This window comes from Protopterus annectens, chromosome 2.part1 (genome assembly GCF_019279795.1).
Source record: "Protopterus annectens isolate FY-2018-M chromosome 2.part1, PAN1.0, whole genome shotgun sequence".
Lineage (NCBI taxonomy): Eukaryota > Metazoa > Chordata > Ceratodontiformes > Protopteridae > Protopterus > Protopterus annectens.
The window spans coordinates 1,608,504,004-1,608,526,948 of NC_056729.1; positions in this window are offsets into that span (position 1 = coordinate 1,608,504,004).

Consider the following 22,945-nt stretch of genomic DNA (forward strand, 5'->3'; position numbering starts at 1 on the left):
CTCTAGTCAATACCCAGGAATGTATTTAGTAATGACTGCCCATGTACAGGAGGGGTTGTGGGCATGGCCCCTGGTAGGAATTTACAGTGCCCCATCCACTTATCCAGGTTCCTTTTGAACAGTGTCATAGAGGTGCTCTGCTTCACATGAATTGCCAGCCTATTCCAAAGACATGGCAGTCACTTGGAGACAAATATGTCCCTCCAGCATGTCCCATTCAAGTCACAGGCTATATTTAGGTCCCTGGAAGGGGTAGCTCTAGTCTCATTTGATTTACAGATGTGCAGCAAAATCATTGGTTTGGGTCAGAGATACCCCTGTAAACCAGGCATAAGTGTACCCTAAGAAGTCTATATGATACTGAGTATAGTGACAGGGACTTTACTCAGTCTGTGTAAGGCATGTGCTGGAGTCCCTTGATCTTCTTAGTTAGAAACCTCCAAGGTCTCTCTAATTGCTGCAGGTACTTTGTACAGTACATGGCAAAAAGGGTGTTATATTCAATTATGGGCCTAATTCGTGACAAGTATAAAGGAAAATGATGCCTTTGCTAATCAAGTGTGCTACATAGAAAGCCTTCCTTACTACAGTAGACACATGATGGTCAAAATTAAGGTCACATTCTACTTGTGATCCCAGATCTATAGGATATTGTTGTTAATTTGATAGTGGGAAGGGACATTGTTTTTACTGGAAAGGGAATGATGATGCATTTCTTTGCATTAAGTTTGAGACCGTGGCTAAGACACCAGTTGTTGGTCTGCTTAAGACCCTCCTGAAGTATACTGACATCATTTGGGGATTCAATAATTGCACCCAGTTTGTAGCTGTCCACAAACTTGGTCAGATACAGCCCCTTAGTTCTGGCCTGAACTTCTGAGAGTATATATCAAACAGTAGGGGGCCCAATGCTGACCTTTGTGGTATCCCACTGGTGATAGGTCTGCTGGGTGATGTGGAGTCACCCACTTTGATAGCATGTGATGAGTTTGTGAGCCAGTTGGCAACCCATCTTACAACAAAGGGGTTTACATTCAGTTTGCTAAGTTTGTTGGTAATGCCTGAGTGTGGGATTGTGTCAAAGGTCTTTGCCAAGTCAAGGTATAATGTGTGCACAAACTTGCTCTCATCAATGGCACTGGTCACATTTTTGAAGAAATCCACCAGGTTTAACAGGCTGGATCTGCCCTTGACAAAGCCAAATTGGGTCGGATCCAGGGTTTGGAGGTTGTCTATATCTTCATTTATGAGGTGCATGATGATAGAATCCATGGCTTTACAGATGAGGCTTGTCAGACTTTGAGTCTATAATTCTTGGGTCTGTTGCTAAGCCACCTTTGTGGAGGGGAATAACTGTTTCTGCTCTCCATTCCACAGGAACAAAGCATGTGGTTAGGCTGTGATTGAATTGGGTACTTAATGGTGATGATAGTTCATGTTTAGTTTGGGATGCAATCTGGTCCCATAGAGGCTGTGTTTTTTGCCTTAGACAAGGCTTTAATAACCTGCTCTTCTGATATGTAGTGTGGGGGGTGGGGAGTTGGAGGTAAGGTTTGTGATAAGTTTGGAGGGGACAAGGGAGTGAATTTTTCACCAAATCTGTCTGCTGGCAGGTTTGCTATCTCTGTGGGAACAATGTGTGTGATACCATTCATCACTAGTTTGGCTCATGCTTGGGTCATACCTTTTAGGCTACATACGTAGCTGTAAAAGGCCTTATGGTTTTCCTTGGCTGTGATTGCTAAGGTTTTCTCAAAGTTACCCTTACAGCATGTGACCTGTTGTCTTATTTGCCCATTGAGGCTGGGAAAGGTGTTTTTCCATTATTGGGGTCTTGCCTTAGTTTTTTTAGACAGCAACTTTTTGCATTTCTTGTAAAGTTTGTTGATGTTAGATGTCCACCGGGGCAGCTTTTTTTTACATAGGGTTCTGGTTTTGATTCTCTCTGGCTTAGTCTATACATTTATATAACTGATTGTACAGGGCTTTAGTGTAAGCTTTGGTGTAGTTACCACTTCCAGCTGGGGTGCGGCTTGGAATGCATTTATACCTTCCCCTAGGAGGTTATAGTTTGTTTTAGTGAAGCTTTTTAGTCAGACTTCCCCCTTTGTGAGTTCTGGTGTTAGTGCCAGTTTGAAGGTGACTGATTTGTGGTCAGATTTACCTAATGGGTGTCCGACAGTTGCAGTGGTGCATCTGTTTGTTATGTTAGTGAGGACCAGATCTAGTATGTTTGTTCTTCTTGCTGGCATTTGAAAAATATGTTCCAGGACATTTGAGTTCACAAATTCAATGAACTTTTAAGCTAGTGAGATAGGGCTAGGGTAGCTTTCCCAGTTGATGGTGGGATAATTGAAATCTCCCATGACCAGAGTGGTTGGCAATATTTGGATTGACTCCAGTTTGGTCAAGTAGGCCTTGTGTACATCTTGATCCATGGAAGTGGATCTATAACTATGACTTGAATGGGGGTCTTACCCATAGAAATCTGAACTTGGATTAACTCCATGGAGTTGTCCAGTCTAACTAGTCAGGAAGTGAATTTATCTCTAACATAGATAGGAACAATGCCTGCTTTGGTTCTCACACATTTGTTTTGCAGTGTGAAGGTGTGGAAGACATTGCAGCCTTGCAAGGCTGAGATACTCTCTGAGACCTTGAACCAGGTTTCTGTGACTGCACAGACATCTACATCCTCCAGTGACAGAAGTGCTTCCAGGGAGTGCAGTTTATGATTTAAGCTCCTAGCGTTTAGCAGAATAACCCTTATTTTGTTAATATTTGCAATTTTCACATCGACAATTTTGCTTTTCAGATCTTGCCTAAAAAAGGCACTATGAGGGGCAAGAGCCTTTGCCAGCAGCCAAAAGCCTAGTGGTGCCAGGTGCAAACCATCTCTGGCAAAGCAGTGAGGTTTGAAGACCATGTCATCCCAGGCTGACAGAAACTGGATCCCCTTTGAATGACACCAAAAACTAAGCCAATTTTTGAAATTGATCATTTTTGTTTATACTGTGGTATCATTCTAGGCGAGGGTAATATGCTGCCCAAGGCTAGGCACATATCTGCCTGGAACACATACTCGGATAACTCAATCATGTCTCTCTTCGAATAGTCCAGTGAGATACATCTCAGGTGGTTCACTCTAATATGAGGTATGACAGAGTCATAATGGTACTTGTTGCCGAGAGACCTGAGTGCATGCATGATCTGACAAACCTTGGCACCATACAGACAGCTGACCATGACCTTCTTCTTATCTAACCTGGTAAGTAGGACATCTGTCTATCTCACTATGGAGTCTACAATAACAAAAAAAATTGTTTACTGAGTGTTACACCTAAAGGGTTTGGTAGGTGAGACACTGGTGTTGCTATGTCTTGGGTGCTGTGGGAACTGTATTAGTTGTAGCATTCTTTTGTTTTGGAGGTCTCTGGTGTTTTGGTAAGTTTTTTGAGAGAACCTCCACGTATGTTGATTTATGTGTTGGATGCAGTCTATGTGTATGAGTAGAGGTACTATGTGCATGAGTAGTGGTGGGTGAGTTGACAACCTCTTTACTGTTACTATTTTGAGTGCAAGAGAGCAGGGATTCGGGATTCTTGGTGTAGGTACATCTCTTGCACTCTGTACTAGAGCGAACTATTAGCAGGGGGTTGTCAGTGCATATGAGGCAGTTGCTACACTACCTCAGGAAACCCAAGTTAACAAGGCTGGCAGGAGAAACAAGGGTAGTCCAACTGACATTATGCTAGGTTTGAAGAACTGTTATCACAAAGGGGGTGCTTTCAGGACTGATCTAGGAGGTGGTCTGCTGATGGGTATTTCTGACAGGCTTTTGGCTGGTGGTTTAATAGGTCACAGCTCACTAGCAATACTTCTTAGGCCTACAGCTGTATCTAAGGGAAAAATTGTCAAAATTATCTGTCTGACTGTAGTGCACAATTAAGTGGCAGTAGGATGTTCTGAGCAAAGCACTAACAAGCAGAAATCCACTCAAACACATGGATTAAATATTAGAAGCTAAAAACTTAAAAAAACTTTTAAAAACTCAAAAGAGCCAATGTGGGTGTTCACTCCAAGCCCTAAGAAGTCCTTGCTTTCATTTCCTGGTGAAGCAAGATGGCGGCCATTTCTGATGTGAGTGCTGCAGCTAGTGTTTCTGTTCCTCCTGTTGTTTCTTCTGCTTTGCCTTCTATTACTGATTCACAGTCTTCTTTTCATTTAACCATTTTATCTGTGTCTCAGACTTCTTCACAGGCTTAAGCTGTGTTGCATGACTCTGGTTATTGTCTGTGGTTGATTGGGGTGATGAAATGGAGCTTCAGGATGGTTCTTTGACTGCTTTGGCTCTCCCTACAGCTCTGCTGGTTACTTCTGCTAGTGCTGTGTCTTCTGTTGTTTCTACAGTTATTTCTCAGGCCAAGTTGTATGCTGCTTTGGCAAAATTGACAGTTTCTGCTTCTGTGAATCAGCCTACCTCTCTGAGGCAATCCAGTATTGTTTCTAAGCCTTTGATTCATCTTAAGTCTGCTTCAGGCCAGCCTCTTTCACATAAGTTTATTTGACATTCTTTATTGAAACCATTGTCTGTGTCTGTTCAGACTTTGTGTGCTATTATGTACTGGCAGAGGGGAGCTTTTGCTGATGTTTATTTGAAGAGCAGGAGGCTGCTTCTACTTTTGTTTCTCATTTTGCTGCACATAAACATCGGCAGCCTTGGTCTGATTATATGCTTTCTGAAGTAGATGTTTCTTATAAGCATAAACTTATTTTTTATTTTCGTTCTAGTTGTGTTACAGAAGCACAAGTCATGGAGTATTTTCTTCCTGGGTGCGCTGATGTTTCTTTCTATTAAGAAATCTTTTGACTCTGATGCTGGTGGAGTTTGGGATGGAGCATGGGAGGCCTGGGTGGCTTTGCACATCTTTGATTCTGGTGATTCCCACTGCCTCTGTGTGTGCTTGTTGTCTGGTCAGAGAGGCATTTTGAAATAAGCAGGTCAGCCTAAGTCCTGTTTTTTTTGTTGTTGTCTGGTCAGAGAGGCATTTTGAAATAAGCAGGTCAGCCTAAGTCCTGTTTTTTTTTTGTGGTGATTTTTCTCACTTGGTGTCTGATTGTCCTGCTAGGAAATGCACTCATTGTGGTTCCACAGCTCATTTTGCTAGAGCCTGACCACAGTGAGTACAGTTTACGTTCTTGTTCTGATGTTAATTCTGTTTGTCGTGCTGTGCCTCCTAGTGTTACTATTTCCACTGAGTCTTCTCAAACTTTACTTTCTTATGTTTCCATTTCTGTTTCTGCTGCTGCTCCTGTGGAATCTTCCCCAGTGCAGGCTATTGTTTTTTCCCTTGCCCCCCTGCCCTCTTTTTCTGTCTCTATTCCTACTTCTGTTCCCTCTCTGGAGGGGTCTGTTTTGTCTTCTTTGCCTTCTAGTCCTCCTTGCCTGTTTCTGTTTTTTTCTGGTTCTCATGCTACTGTACCTCTTTCCCCTGTTATTTTTCTTGTCCTGACTGCTACTGATATGCCTCTTCTACTGGTGATGCTATTGCTTCTAGGGATACTGTTAGTTGTGAATCTGATTTGTGTACTGATATGGATGATTCTCAGCAATGGACCTCATCTTCTAGGCACAGACATCTTAGAAACTATCTGGATAGAAAGGGTCTTGAAGGGGTTTATTGTAACTTGTCTTTAAAGTTTTGTTAATATTAATGGTATGGTGTCATTGCCCCAGTGTTTGGCTACGTTTTCCTGGGTTTCTGCCTTACGCTCTGATATTGTTTGCCTGTTGGATGTGGGAAGGCTTTCCTCTGTATATTGTTCCCAAGGGGAAACTTTGTGGAGGGATGGGGTGGTTTAGTCTTTAGGGACAGATCGTAGGTCTGGCATTGGGTTACTGTATCATATATCTGTTGTGGTTATTAGGGATGTTATTCATGTTTTGCCTGGTAAGGGGTTGGTGGTGGATTTGTTGTGTGGACATTCTTTTGTGCATTTAGTGATTGATTATGCTTTTATTCCGGTGTCTGAACATTGCTTATTATTTCAACTTTTGCAACCTTATTTTTAATTGACTGTCCTATTTTTTTTTTTTTTGGTGACTTTAACTGTGATATATTGCCAGGGTGTTCTAGGGTCAGACAGGACTCTAGTGTCCATTGTAAGGACATTTTATGTTTGGCCTCTCTTACTGTCTGTAGTCATCCTGCCTTTACTTACTTTCATGGGGCTGCTCTCACCGAATTGATTACTGTTTTTGTTTTCCTACCTTTGAAGTGGTTTCTTCTTTTTTGCATTTTGTGCCTTTTACTGATCATCGAGTTTTGTCCTTTTCCTTTGGAGTTTCTTCTGCATTGGATAAGGGTAGGGGTCCTTCTCATTTTACTGCTGCTTGGACTTTTACTTCTCCCTGGCAAGAGGTCATTACTGAGTTATGGCATGATCATTTTACTCTGTTGCCTTTTTATCCTTCTCTTTCTTCTTGGTGGTTATGTTTAAAGATGTTTGTTTTCCATTGTTCCTGGTTTGCCCGCTCTTACTATTCCCTTTTTAAGGCTTCTTCCAACTCCCTTTATGCTGCTTTCCAGTCTATTGTGCATTGTGCACCTGCCAGCGCCCTTCAACACCTTCGTAAGTTGCATTTGCATAATCTTTATAGGATGAGAGTGTTTTTTTTGGAACTTAGCCTATTCTTTGAAAGGAATGGGTGAGGAGTTTCTTCCTTATGTTGGTAAATGTACTCTTAGGAAGGAGACCTTTATTGACAGTTTGTTGTCGTCTTCAGGTGATGCTGTTACCACTAAGGAGGGTTTTCCGCAGGAAGTTAATTCTTATTTGTCCACTTTGTATGGTGGTAAACCTTTGATGGTCAAAGGGCTATTGATTCTTATAAGGCTGATACTACCCCAGGGTTGGATGTCTTTCTTACCATTTTTACTGCTCTCTCGCTCCAATGCTAACTTGCCTGTACTGGTGCAATTGTTTAATGAGTGGTTTTCTCATGATTTTTCCCATCCTGGGTTGTTATGGATAGCCCTTAAGTTACTTTGGAAAAAGGGGGATCTCAGGGTCTTGTCTAATTGGCATCCAATTTCTCTTTGCAATACCAATTATAAGTTATTTTGTAAGATCATGCAATTACATTTGTAGTCAAAGATCCAATATTTGTTGGACCCTGGGGTCTATGATATTTCTGGAAGGCTTATTCAAGATTTATTGCTTTTGTTGAAGTCTCTTGCCTCCCTTGTTCATGCTTCTAATTCTGCTCTGCTGCTCTCTTGTACCCTGACCAAAGCATTTGACAATTTTAGTCATTCAGCCTTGGCCATCTTAAAGGCTTATGGATTTGGTCCATTTTTTCTTCAGGGTATTGCTTGCATTTATTTAGCTTCTGTTCTGTGGTCAATGGCTAGATGGGAGCTGAAGTTGCCATGGAGAATGTGAAGAATGATGAACATCAAGGCTGTCCCTTGAGCAGTTATCGTTTTACTCTGGTGGTGGGTGCTGTGTTTTTTAAGGCAAGGGTGCACTTTTCTTTGCCTCCTTTTTCTGTTTTATGTTCAGGAGTTTTGCTGCCTCGTTTTCTTTCTTATGCAGATGATGTTATTATTGTTGCAGAGTCTTCTTCTGTTCTTTTGCTTTATTTGCAGTATTTTTCCTTTGTTTTTTCATTAGTGGGCCTTTCTCTTAATTTTACCAAATCCTGTGGTTTTGGTGCAGTTCTCCATGTTGGTGATGCTTCTTTTGCTACCGATGATATCGCTGTCTTGGGTGTGCCTTTTGGTTCTCCTTCTTATGTCTCTAAGTCTTGCAAAGCCCTTCTTGATAAAGCTGTTCAACCCTTGGCTTTCTTTTCCTTTGTCTTTCCAAAAGAGCTTTATTTGTTAAATGGTGCCCTTTTGGGCACTTTAGGGTATGTTTTTTCTGTCTATTTATTTCCATGTTCCTGGTCCAGCCACCTTTTGTCTGAGGTCTTTCGTTTTTTGGGGCACTTCCTATACACTTGTTAGGAGGGGTATTTTGTATTCTCCTCCTGCTTCTGGTGGTGTCCGTTTACTGAATCCTGTCCCATTTTTTGTACACTTTGTTTCTTTTACATGTATTGTGGCATTACAGGCTGCAGATCTTTCTTTGCTTGGTCGCTTGCTCCTAGTATTGTCTGGTCAGTTTGGCAGACTTCTTTGGCTGGGAAGCATGCACTGAGTGTCTCTTCATTGCAGCTGTGGGAAGCCCAGTCTTTGCTGCTTGCTTGGCATGTGTCTTTGAACTCCCTGCCTTCCACTAGGATAGAATGGTATTCTTCTCTTTTGGCCTGTTTCTACACCATTAATGGGTGCCAACACTATCCCCCTGGGAGATTGTTGGGTTTGAGTCAGTGTAGGCAGTGTTATGCTTTATTTCCTCACTGGCGTGCCTTTTTTGTGGCATTGCTCTCTTGATAAGCTGCTTGTTAGAGTGTCTATTGTTTTTCTCCCTGTGGGTTTACGATTTTGTCCACATGATGGGTGTCAGGTTTTAGATAGAGCAGAGCATGTTTTTCTTCAATTTCCCAGGGTGGCTGACTTTTGGGAGGGTGTATAATGTCAATATTCAGTGCCACATTTTTCCTCTCACTACTGAGCAATGTTTATATGGGGACTATGGTTGTGCCTAGATGCCAGCTGTTGCTAGGGCAGATTTCCTTTTGGTGTCAGCTTTACATCTTCTTTGTGCTGCCTGTTGTAGTGATGGACTTACTGGGAAGATTGTGTCAGTCCCTGATTTGTTGCAGCAGTTGCGAATGTGGTTATGGCTTAAAAGGTGCGGGGGCAGGGGGCTGAGTAATTTGCCTACCCCTGCTTGTTTTTTTCTTTTTTTGCACAACAGGCAATTTACATTTTTTGATGAGTGTGTTGCACTGGTGTTTCTATCAGTGCTTTTTATGGTTTAGATATATCTCTCTCCTGATTTGCTTTATGGAGTATATCTCACCAGCTATTGCACTCCTTTTTGTTGATGGCTTCCCCAGCATTTTACCCTCCTTGCGGCCTTTTCTTTTTTGTTCTCTTTTTACAGTATTACAGGACTATTTGCATTTGATTTAGCATTCCTTTCTTACTTTTATCCATTTGGTTTCTTTGGGGTGTGTGTTTGAATATTAGTAAGATTTTGCTCTTTGTTAGGTTTTTTTATGTCCTCTAGAACTGTTCATAGGTTCATACTAAGCTATCTGCCCTAGGGCATTTATAAGCCTAGCCAGAGTGTGTGTTGTTTCTTTTTTTTATTTTCTTCCTTTTGTCGAACTTCTTGCCTGCCCTTCTTTACTGTTTTCTCTCTCATTCTCAGCCTTGTAAGGACTTGCTATGCTTGCTGTTAGGGTTTTTTTTCCTTAGTCATTTTTTTATTTTGTTAGGGTTTTCTGGTCCTACATAGCTGTTGTTTCTTTTTTTTGTCAGTTTTGCAAAGTCTTTTGCTTCTTTTCTTTCTTTTCTTTTTCCTGGGTGGTATGACTCCAAACCCTAAACCAATCACCCTTCACCAGACAGGTTCCAATTAGCACACCTTTCTCACAAGGGTGCAGAAGGCCCCCTTCCAATCAAAGATCGCTTGGAAAATGCGCTCAATATACAGCATCCATTACAAACGGACACAGATGCAGCAAACCTGTATCTGGACTATGCTACAGCTACTAACTACACTAATTTAGGCAGGAAACACTAAAATTGTTTTAAACAGCAGAAAAACAGCAGTGAGGCTCTAAAAATATTTTAAAACAGCAGAAAAACAGCATGAACACTCTAAAGAATGTTTTAAACAGCAAACAAATCAGTTACTTAAAACACTGCTTGGCGGGAAAACAGATCAAACAAAACAGATGCTTTGCAAACAGTCAAAAGTAGCAACAATTACTTTTCAAACAGTGAAAATAGCAAACAAAGCTTTGCAAACAGTGAAAACAGCAAGAAAATAAGATTTAAAAGGCACAGTAAGGCAGACAATTGCAGTACAAACAGTGCAGTTTAGTTTACAGTATTAAATAAGCAAAAGACTATAAAATGCAGTAAATAGTATAATCAAGCCAAAAAACAGGCAACTTATGTTTTTGGGAAGCTCAGAAGCTTTTAGTTGTCTGGTATCTCAGCTCAGAGTTGTGTCTGGTAGCCCACCTCAGTTCAGCTTGGTTCAAACAAATATGGAATATGATTATCAAAGGGCAGTTTATTGTTGACATCGGGTCCCAGACCTCTAACTATAGGATCAAATGTCAGGGGCATGTTTTCATTGTGATAGTTAAATGAGTGGTCCTTCTAGCCAAAGGATACTACTATTGTACATTTGTTGGCATTTAGTTTTAGTCCATGGTTTGGACACCAGCTATTAGTCTAGGAAAGGCCCTCTTGGACAATCTTGGGAGTTTATGATTGCAACAAGTTCCCATCATCTGCAAATTTTGTCAGGCAAAGATCCCTAAAATTTGCTTTGATCTCTACCAAAGAAGAGTGACCCAAGGGCTGAACCCTGGGGTGCACTGTTAGTACAGGTCTTTTGGAGGAGGTAGACCTATGCACTCTCATTTTCTGGGTTCTGTTTGTGAATCATATTATTCAATGAGTTACATAATGGTTTGCATTTAACTTGGATAATTTATAATATGATGTCTGAATTTGGGAAGGTGTTGAACATCATTGCAAGGTCTACATTTGCAGTGTGTACTGATTTGTCATCATCCATTCCTTCATTAACCTTCTAAAAATCAACCAGGTTGAGTAGGTAGGATGTCCCCTTGATGAATTTTTTCTGGCTTAGATCAAGAGTCCGTAGATTACCCATTATCTTTATTAATTCCATAATCATCCTTTACATAGACTTACAGCTGAGACTGGTAAAACCTACAGATCAATAATTACCCAGGTCATTTTTTCCCCACCCTTGTGCAAGGGTATGATTGCTGCTGTACTGCAGTCATCTGGCTAAATCCATGTTTGGAGGCTGATACTGAATAGCATCTCTAAGGAGTCTGAAAAGCCTTGTTTCAGATTGACTAGTAGACAGCCCAAGTATATTATCTGGCCCCATGAAAGTAGCATTTTTGGCCTTGTATAGTGCTTTGAAGGCCTGTCCTTGGGAGATTTGAGAGGGAGATGTGGGTGCATGATTGGGGAATATACAGGTGAGGAGAGACAGGTAAAGTTTGAGCTTAGTTTGTCTGCTAGTGGCTATACCCTCTCGATCCATGTATCTGATATCATTTACTATTACCTCAATACAGTGTTGCATACACATATGTTTATAACCTTAAGACACTGCTCTTGGAACTTAAGTGTTAAAGGTCCACAACTATGATGGTGAGTCAGGAGTCCATTGTCTGAGCTGTTGTCCCTAAAGGCAATACATTATATTACAGGCAACAGATGGGTATGTGGTACTCAGTGCCTTCAGGGATATGACAAAGATATATGTCTGTTGACTACTTCAAAAGATTAAGGCAATGAGCTGTTAACAAGCTGCTTCGTGTGGTTCAGGGTTTGATTCCCTTAGCCTTCATTTCCCTATTTTGTGACCTTGAGCAAGTCACTTAACCAGACAGTGCTCTAGGGAAATTTGGTAACTAGGCTAAATTTCTCACTGGCTTAATGAACTCCATGCCCATGAACCCTAACTGTATAGATGTAAAAAATAGCCATTACTTTACATTTCTAAATACATTTATTTTCTTTCCACAAAAATAAACTGTAAAAAATGTATGTGAAGTTACAAGTTCATGAATTGCAAAGATTTGGTGGTGAATAGGGACTTGTTATTACCAATGCAGAGTCTTTTCACACATTCTTTGTATATGAATGTGCCCACTAAGCACAACGTCCTACTTGCAGTGTTGTCCTGGAATCCTTAATCTAATTAAATAAGCAGTGAGGAATCAACAGTGCAAAAAATAGAGATTGTGGATATCGAACCCAAACCTGCAGGGTATTACTTATTCACAGCATAGGGTTAGTTTCTATTCCATGATGTCCCAAGATGTCAGCGCTGTGATTAGTAAATGAATGTTAAGATAAGTACTTCTACCTTTTTCTTACGATGTAACCCAGTATGCTTAATTAGTATTAATCAGTTATGCGGCATGTTAACTGTTCAATAGTTGTATACAACTCTTTAAGCATGAGTCAAAATAAAACATATTTACCATATTTGAAAATGGCAAGCAGTATTTTGTTCCCTAATACCTGAACAGATTTGAATACAGTATTATGCATAAATAAGAGTAGCTTAACTTAAGTTCATGATTTTAATATATTTTTATGCATTATACAAATGAAAATATAAACTGCTTTGCTAGGATATATTGCATTTTGCAGTAGAACAACACTTGTCTTTCTTTACTGTGCTGTTGTCCAAAAGTTAATATGTAGCAGTCATTAAATGTAGTCATCAGTGTAGGTTAAAGTGTGATATTTTAGAATAAATTGATCTAATCTCTTTAGTCTTGTGCTGTTTAATGATGGCTGAGGGTCAAGTAGCCATACCCCTGAGACAATTACCTCTGAAACACATGACTCCGCTCATACTCCTTTATTTTGTATTCTGTATACACAATACATCTTTAGAACCACTTTTAAAGCTGCTCACAGATAACTAAGAAATAAACATGTTTTTCTAACAGCATGGATATCCCCGTCCATTAGGACTTAAGATCATCAACTATTGTATTTTTTTTTGTAATCTGGCTGGTGAAATTATCATTGCAAAATCAACCTGCAGACAGTATAGTTCATTATCAGAGTTCAGGGCTCTCATCAAAAACCTTTAAACTCTATCCTCAGTACTGTCTCACCACTGCTTACTTCAGGTAAGCTTTAGATATGGCCCATGTTTTACCAACCTGTTTAGCTAAGAGTGAAAAGTCACTGATAGAGAAATGATTAATGTCCACCTTTTAAATATATCAGAGGAATATTTTAAAGAATCTTGTCGTACTGCAAGTTCTGTATCTCTTAATTTTATTTTGTTCAAAAGCTAGAGCTACCTGTGTAATGCAGCAGGCAGAGTTAATGGGTGCACTGAAATCTACATAATCAGGCACTCAGGATAAAGGCACGCAGGCCATTAGTATGTGAAAATTCTCAGTATTGTCACTGTACTCAAATTATCCTTGCAACACTCATTCCTGGCTGAAATCTTCAAGTGGCAGTATGATCGCCACTTCCATCACATGCCTCCACATGGCCGCAGCAGACAGACTGACAGTATAGCTGTGTGCGATGCCACCAAGATGTGTGACACATCATGTGTGGAGAGGAGTTATTCCTGGGAGGGTCACATTTGTCCAGCCTTATTGTCTGCTGTGAGTGTTTGCGGGATATGACACAGATGTTCAGTGGAAAAACTGATGGCATTCAGGGTTGTGGGAAGTAGCAGCAGTCATGTATTTAAGGACATTTTCAAGAAATGAGTCATAGTCCCATAATCAGCTGCCAAGCAATATGTCTTGACAGTGATCAGTGTTATAATTGTAGCATTAACAAATAACCAGATTCGTGTTTCTCTTACAGAGTCTGCAAATCAAACAGCATGACACTAGAATTATTGTAACAAAGTCAGCTGCAGTGCTTAATGATAACATATGCATTCCTGTGTTCCTTGTTAAGCTAATACAATTTAGGTAACTTAAATACAGTGCTACAACAATAAACCATTTTAAAATTCTGAAGGCATATTTCTTCATTGAAAATATACTGTGATACTAGAAATCCACTTGAAAGACAAATTTTGTTTGTACAAAATACACATGCCTGTTAACAGTTTGCTAAAGTTTAAATAATGCTTTTGAACTTTTTATAGATGTATATTAAATATGCTCTTAAAATTCCATGCACAAAAGTACAAAGTATAAAGGGCAAAGACCAATGGTTATTGATTATTTAAATCAAACATATCAAACATGCTTACTTCAAACTGAGACTTCTTATAGATGCCAAGCCATGACTTAGGGTTAAAGAAAACAACAATGTACTAAATTAATTATTTTTTTGTAATTACTGGTGAGATAATCCCAAGAAGTAAAAGGCTGCTAGCCTTTTTTAATGGGATATGAAAGTTATTTTATTTATTTATTTATTTGACATTTGTTTACCAGGAAAGTCTGACTGGGTACGAGCCCATCTTTACAGAAGGCCCAGGGAGAAAAGCTCCACAGTACAATTTAAACAGAAATTAATCAGAATTTATACAATCACTATTATTATTTGAAAGTATAATGAATAAAAATGACAGCAAACAGGAGGCGAATACTTGGAACAGCACATTTATAAACAGAATAGCCCATAAGCATGATGTTACACAAACATTTTAGATGTATTATTATTGGCAGATGATGTAAATATACATATTTAAGCTTCTAGAATAATCTATTATGTTATTTTGCATTTCATAAATTATGAATATGAAGACATATAATTTTATATTACAGTTTCTGTGTCTTATATAATTAGAGTTTGATTATATCTGGATTTTAAATAAATGCAGCCACTTTCTAGTTATTCACTAGTAACTAGAACTCTCTATTTATGGTTTTATCTGCAAGGTAGCAATTTTATTACATACTTGAAAAACAGTAAAACAATATTAAATCAATTAACCCATTTTGAATAGAAATACTAGTAATAATCATGTGATTTTAATAAAGACACTGTTACCTATCAAGCTATCAAGGAGCACAAGTTTAATTTCACAGTAACTGTCAGTTTCATTTTTCAGCTGACAGCTTACTGTACCTAAATTATTTATTTAACAAGTCAGCCACATTTTGTTTTGTAGCTGTCTTTATATTTTTCAGTGACAAGAGAGGAAAAACCTTAGTAAGAATGAAAGACTGAAGCATGACAAACAGATTGTACCATTTACCACAAATGAAACTATGACAATGTTAAGAATACTGCTGCCTTCTGGTAAACATCATAATTAAAACAAAACAGACCAAACAAATAAATGTTATTAACATTATGAAGCTGCTTTAATGGAATTGTATAAAGAATCTTATCTGTCCCTACATTTAAAAGTGTTTATCTGACCAAAGTTTTCTGCTTGTCTAAGAAAATAAATTATTTTTTAAATAATTTGGTATATTTCATAATACTATATCACAACTTGACTGTTTAAAAGTGCAATAAAAAACAAGCAGTAGAGAAGCAGTTTTTTTTTATTTTCAGTACAGAAACATTCATTCTTTTTACTTTTTCCAATATTCAGTAAGATGTTTTGTCTGTAGAATGATATTGCACAGCATAAAGTATACCATTACATTGACTGTCAGTTCATACTAATTGCTACTGCCCTCAAACAGTAATGTGCCTGAAATTACTCGGAGGTGGCATCTTTGAAAGCATGACATTCTTAGTGTAGAGCACAGTGTCCTACGTGCACTGTAATATTCAGGTGGGTTGCAGTACTTTGTATTATATGGTTCAGCATTATTCCCTATTATCCAAGCATTTTTAGTTGTGGTATTGGGTTAGTGACATAACACATCTAAGTACTTAAGTGTAATAGATACACACATTGACACTGACCACAGCTAGGGACAGCTTGGTCCAATCTGCCTATTTGTTTAATGAACTTCCAGCACTTATTTAACACATTTTTTAATGCTTTCAACTTCTTTAGTCTGAGTATTCACCTACTGTATATTAAATGCAACTGTTATTTAATGCATATATTCAATGTAACTGTAGTTATTTAATGGGGTCTATATCACCTTATCGAAAAGGCTTTATATCGAACGCCTTTGACCACTAAACATCTTTTCTTAGGGGAAAAAAAAAATCACTTGGCCATTGTTGTGAATTTGCCCTTTTCCCACTGTAGTGCAATCTTGGAGTTGGTATATTTAGTTAGGAGGGTGTGGGGGCAAAGCCCCCCACTTTGAAATGTTTGAAGTGATGTGTTGTTTCTGGTTGGCCAAGTGATTTTTTTCCTAGGGAAAAAAAAGAAAAAATCGCTGAAGTGACCATTTGCATAAATGGCAGTTCGATGTTTAGGGGGTCGATGAAAAGGCATTCGATGTATAGCCTTTTTGATAAGGTAATATAGACCCATTTAATGTATATATTAAATAGAACTGTTGTTATTTAATGTATGTGGATCTTATTAACTTTTCTAGTCTTGTGCATGTCTTCTTAATGACTTGAGTTACAGTCATAGCTAGTTTTATGCATCTGCTGAAGGGGACCTTCCAAACAGATTGTTTAAATATATATATTTTTTTATTTAGTTAAGACAAAACAAAAAGGTCACGCAGCGCTCTCCACAATTAATTAAGAGAGGTGATAGTACGAATACCACTAGTACTAAGCAGCACTGCTAATGTTCCTTTGAAATAAAATAAAAATTGTCATAACTGCACTGCTTTGGGTGTGCTGGACAAACTTAATTACAAAGGTGACACTTAAGAAATGGGGTTTTATGACTTCATCAATCCAGCTGTGAGTCCCATAACTACTGACGTAGTTCTCCCCATCTCCAGCAGTCCTGTTGTGGGTCTGCTAATTCCAGTAATTCTGTTGGCACCTCTAACTTTCATGAGTCTACTGAAATCCTTTAACCCGTGTAATGTTTGGAAGAGCCGATATTCTTCATTAACTCTGCTGTCTGGGTCATGTGACTCAGATCATCTTTATTTATTTTTCTGTTTATCTATCTATCTATTTTACATTTCTTTAACAAAGTAGTACGCTGATCACATCTAACAATCTGCAGATACTGTTTGGGTGAAATAATTCACAGAGTAAAACAGTGTAACAGAGAGACGCAGTAAGTTCAATATGTCCAAAGCAGAAAAGAAAGTAACAATAAATAATAAAAATGGTTCAGCAGCATTTAATAGATGTAAGAACAATTATGAGAGAAATGCACATTTTACGGTTTTATATGATAATATTTTAGGTTTATATCATGGTGGAAATGCTGTGGTGTAATGAGAGTCTGGGTGGGGAAAATGAAGTTAAGAGGTGTTAGTAGTTGAGACAGAGTATGGCGAGAGGTTGAGAGGCTCTTACATGATGTTGCCTGCTGTGTGTATGGCAAGTAAAGTTTGATTTGTTGTGGAGAATTCAGCTTTGAAGGTGAAGGAGGATTGTAATTTCTTTTGGTGAGGGGACAGATTCCACACTTTTGATCTATTCTGTGCTACACAGGGAGCCATTCAGCTTTTTTGTGGGTTAGGCAGTATGAGAGGGTGAGTTACTGATGAAGCAATAGATTTTGTTTCATCCTGCTAAGGCAACCCTATTCTGTTATCCAGCTGCAGTTCCTGGATTCTTTTAATCGTGCAAAATGACTCTTGACTCCTTCCATTCTGCTATTTGTAATTATACTTTATTATGGTGGCACAGCGGCACAGCGGATAGCATTGCCACATCACTAGGAACGAAATGTTAGCAGCAAAACACCAAAGCAACCCTTCCACTGCTCAAAGAACCAATCAATGGAGGAACGTGGTAGATAATTTTATTGCTCTTGCCTTAGAACCTTTTAAAATCTTGCTATTCAGCACAATACTTCAACCAAATAAAAAACAAATAACAACAGTTTAAAGCAAGCGCTTTCGCTTGGTCCCATTGCCAAGCTTTATCAAGATGAACTATCAGTGAAAAAATGGCTGTATATATGGGATTTATTAACCATCATGTGATAGCTATACTAATTAAGCTTTAAAGCTATACATTTGGTTTCAAGCCTGTCTGTTATTCATCAACTTACCACTGTTGTACAATTCACTAATACTAACATACATAGAATATAAAACTTTATACAAAATTCATTGGATCAAATTATCTATATATTGTCATTGAATTAATTCATAAAAAATCTAAAAATGTACCAAAATCTATAGATCTGTGTATAAAAACTTGTTTCAAACATAGAACCATGCATTTCTTATAAATAAATCTATATACTGTACGTTGAATAAATAAATATTATATAAATACTAAGAAGATTTAAATGTATATTTTCAATTGATACATATTTTCTAAACTGTCATTCAATAATACAATACCTATAAAAATTACTTGCAATCAATGTATTGTTGTGAAATTTAGGAGTATGTGAATTTATTAATCCACTGTACTAAGAACATATTTTATTCAAATGATTAAATGTTCATATATAGTGACATCTCTTTACTTGTAAATCACAATCTGGCCATTCTTAGTTTAAGGACACTCTTTATGTTTATACTGTCATTTAGACCTGGACTTGTGGCAGCATCCAATTTAAGCTGCCACAAAAGTTCCTTATATTCTAAACGCATTTCCCAGTTTCCCCCTCTACTATCCATTTGCACCTGTTCTAACACAATAAATTTTATAGATTTTATAGATCTATTCTGTGCTACACAGGGAGCCATTCAGCTTTTTTGTGGGTTAGGCAGTATGAGAGGGTGAGTTACTGAAGAAGCAATAGATTTTGTTTCATCCTGCTAAGGCAATCCTATTCTGTTATCCAGCTGCAGTTCCTGGATTCTTTTAATCGTGCAAAATGACTCTTGACTCCTTCCATTCTGCTGTTTGTAATTATACTTTATTATGGTGGCACAGTGGCACAGCGGATAGCATTGTCACATCACTAGGAACACTATCACAGCATATACTGATACAGACTTACAGTGGTACTGCTGGTTGAACTATGTGAGCCTTCTTCTTCTTATTTCGGCTTTTCCCGGTTAGGGGTCGCCACAGCGGATCACCTGTCCGCTCATGATTGGCAGTGGAGTTTTATGGTGTCGAGTTGCCAGCCTGGCACCCAACCTTCCACAGAAGGCACACACACACACACACACACACACACACACACTCATGCCTAGGGCCAATTTAGAGTGTCCAATCCACCTACAGTATGTCTTTGGGATGTGGGAGGAAACCGGAGGAAACCCACGCGACCACAGGGAGGACATGCAGACTCCACACAGAAGGCAGCCCAGCCAAGAATCGAACCAGAGAACCTCTTGCTATGAGGCGCAATGCTAACCGCTGATGCTATAATGATGGAAGGTTATGCAGGCTGAGAGCAACAGCATTCCCATTGTGGGTTTAGGTGTGAGTGAAGTAAGGTTTTGAAAGAAGAGAGGCAGCTAGTGGAACGGATGGGAGGAAGGAGAGAATTCCAGTATCAAGCAAGAGAGAAGGACATTAATTGTTTGCCTGGAGGTTGGGCAGGTTTAAGTAGCTCTATTAGGTTTTGTGAGTTTGATCTAAGGAGTCTGTCAGACTGATGCATTTTAAAGGTAGTGGCAAGAGAGGGACAGAGAGAGAGGTATCGAAAATAATTTTGTGAGCTTGGACAAGTTGAATATAGGTGAGGTAATTGGGCAGTTCGAACCAGTTAAGTTGATGTAAGGAAGTGCAGTGATGGGAGGTAGATCTATGGCTAGTTGCAAATTTAGCTATTTTATTGTAGCAGGCCACAGTGCTGCAGTGGTAGCATTGTCGCCTCACAGCAAGAGGTTCTCCCATTCAATTCTCTTCTGGAGCACCTTCTGTGTGGAGTCTGCACGTCCTCCCCGTGGTCGAATGGCATTCAAAAGACATGCGTGAATGGGAGTGCCTTTGTTGAAGATTGGGCATCAGGCTGGCACCTCAGCACTGTAAAATTCTACTGCCAATCATTAGCGGACCAGAGTTCCGCTGTGGCGACCCCTAACCGGGAAAAGCCAACAGAAGAAGGAGGAGAGTTTTGACTTGAGGGAGGATTGCAGGTTAGTAATGATAGAGGCACCGTATAGGAGGTATGGAATGAGGTATGAATTAGCAAGGGTGAGCCTGGTGGAGGGTGAGATGTAGTGATTGTGGCGTTAGGGCATCCCAATTTTTTGATGAGGTTTTTTGATATTTACTTGTAGATGGTTGTTGAACTTTAACTGATCATCATCAAGGACTCCTAGAAGTTTAAAATTGGAGACTATTTCAAGGGGAGTATTATTCTGACTAGTGATTGAGAATGAGTTTTTATCTATGTTGGTGGTTTTGGAAGCGGTAAATATCATGAGTTTTATTTTAGTTGCATTGAGTGCAAGATGGTTGTCCTGCATCCATTTCTCAGTGGAAGAGAAGGCTTATTGGGTTATTTTTGTTAAAGTGAAGATAGAGGAGGAAGAGCATATTATTGTTGAGTTGTCAGCATTTTGGACTAGTTTAGCATTGGGGATGACTAGGTAGAAGTTGTTTATGAATATATTGAATAGAAGGAGGCCTAAAATTGAACCCTGGGGTCACCTGTGGGAGTATTAAGGAAAGGGGAGGTGGACTTTTTCCATCTAATTGCTTGCTGCCTATTTGTGAGGTAGCTGGTGAACCAATTGACAGAGGAGTGGGATAGATTTAATTTGGAAAGCTTAATAAGGAGAAGGTTATGAGAGATAGTGTCAAATGCCTTAGACAGATCTAAGAGGAGAGTGGATATGATATGGATAGAGTTGTGGTCCTTGTTAACAGTTTCAAGGATGGAAAGGAGAGCTGTAGTGGTACTATGGCCAGGTCTGAAACCATGCTGTGCGGGAGTTAGAAGGTGGCTCTTTGTCAGACAGGGTAAAAGTTGTAGATGGATGCATTTTTCGAGAAGTGTGGACATGTGGGATAAGATAGCAATGAAGTTTGGAATATCATCGCTGTTGCCACCTTTATGAAGTGGAATAATGAAGGTTTTTTCCAGAGTTGAGGAGCACGGCATTCAGAAATAGAATGATTTATAAGAATGCAGATGGGCAGGGCGATGCCATCTGAGGCTACTTTTAGGATTTCATCATGGGCATTGGAGCCAGGTTTCAGTTTTAGAAGTTTTTTATGGTTGTTATGGGGATGGCATTAATGGAGAAGGAAGGGGTTTGGAAGCAGGAGGTCGGGGGGAGGAAGGCATAGATGTGGGTGAGAAAGGGGAAGTAAAGTGGTTAGGTAAGGATGATGTTAGTTCACCTATAGAATTGATGAAAAAGGAGTTGAACTGTGTGGCTAATTCCAAGTCTGAGGCATTTGGATCAGGGTAAGGGTTTTCTTTTTTCCCAGGATTGAGGAGAGAAGAGATGTCATTCCAAAAAGTTTTTGGGGTTCATGCTATGATTGCTTTGAAGTGTCAAAAAGTAGGTTTTTTTGGTCTCAGATAATAAGTTTTTTTTACTTTGTTACAAAGTGTTCTATATTCATTAAGAGTGGTGATGTTTTTATTTTTGTGGTAACGTTTCCAAGCTTTATCACAGAGTTGCATAGTAACTAAGGTATTTTTGGTTAACCAAGGCACAGGTGTACTTCTGATGTGTTTTGTTTTCAGATGGGGCAAAGGACTCGAGCAAATTTAGGAAAGTTGAGTTAAAGTAGGTTACAGCATTTTCTAAGGGAAGGGTCTTTAGTGGGTTCCAATTTGTTCTTTTTAGTGCATTTGAGAATGTGCTCAGATTAAAGTATTTTAGGCACTGGGTGGAGCCATAGGTGTGAGTTAGTTGAATGGAGGAGGGAAGTCAATGGGCAAAAGTGGGGAAGTGATTCCTTGTTGGATCAGGAAGAGTACCACAGTCGGAGATATAGTGAGGATGGGTAACAAGGATCCAGTCCAGGGTACTTCCGGTAAGGACGTTTTTGGAAGGCCTTGTTGAGTTAATCAGCTGAGTGAAGTTATACAATTTAATGTTTAGGGAGTTAGTGTGAGATTGAATTGTAGCTCAGTTAATATTAACATCTCCTAGGGTTATGGTTTCATTGGTAATGTTTGTATAAAACCAGGAGAGAATGTCTTCAAGGGTTGAGACATTGTCTCCAGGAGGGATGTAAAGGGAGACTATGCATATTAATTTGTGTTTATTTATATGAAGTAGGGCAGGAATTAATTCAGTATTACCGAATATAGGAATGGACTTGGTATAGGGGGTAACTGTGAGGGATGAAGAGTAAAGGAGAGCTACCCCTCCCCCTTTTTTGTGCATTCTATCTTTCCTAATCATAGAGTAGTTGGGTGGTATTAGTTCTGAGTCTCTTATATAGGGTTTTAGCCAAGTTTCAGAGATAGTAAGGATATCATGCTGGTTATGGAGAAGCCAGGCATGGAGGTTTTGAATTTTGTTGCATCTGCTTTGAGCATTTAGAGCTGAGAATTTGAGAGGTTTACCAGTTGTGTGGGGAGGAAGGGGTTTTGAAGTAGAGGTGTGTAGAGAGGAGGGACCAGGATTTGGGTGAATGTTTCCAGAGAGAAGGCTAGAGATAAGGTGACAAAGGAGATACTTGAATTGTTTAGTATGCAGTTTGTGGCTTAGAAGCTTTGAGGATGTATGGCTAGTATGGATGACAGTAGTGGTTTTGGGGTTGGGTAAGAGTTTGTAGGTGAAGCGCATGCTATTGTTGAAAGGGTAGAGGCTGGGGGATATATATAGGTTGGGGAATGTGTGTGCTTTATGGAGGTTGGGCTGGTTATATGGTAATGGGTGGAGTGGTTTGCATTTAGAGGTTAAGTGAGATAGCTTAAGTAAGATATAATAATAATAAGTAGTGATAGAGTTAGGAGTGAAAGAGGTTTGGTGAGCATGATGTTTGCTCAAGATATTTAATAGGGAATAGGTTAGGAATGAGTAAATATTCAATGAAGTTATTTGAGAAAGAAGTTAGACTTCTGAGATATAGGGATAGACTAGCTTATAGTGCTGGGAATAGTAGAATGGGAGGGTTGGGATTAATTTAAAGAGATGGAGTGTAGGAGGAGATAGTAAAGGGCAGGGTAGATTATGTAGATTGGGTGGAAATTGATGATGGGTGGGGATTGCTATCTGTAAGAGTAGGGGTGCTGGGGGTGGGTGGGATATGAGGGTAGGGTATGGCGAATGGAGCGGGTAGAGCCAAGGAGAAGGAGCCAAGACAGCGAAGAAATAATCAGTGAAGTAGAATAGCCTGTTCTGAGGTAAGAATTCACAGTGGTGTGGTGTGGGTATTGA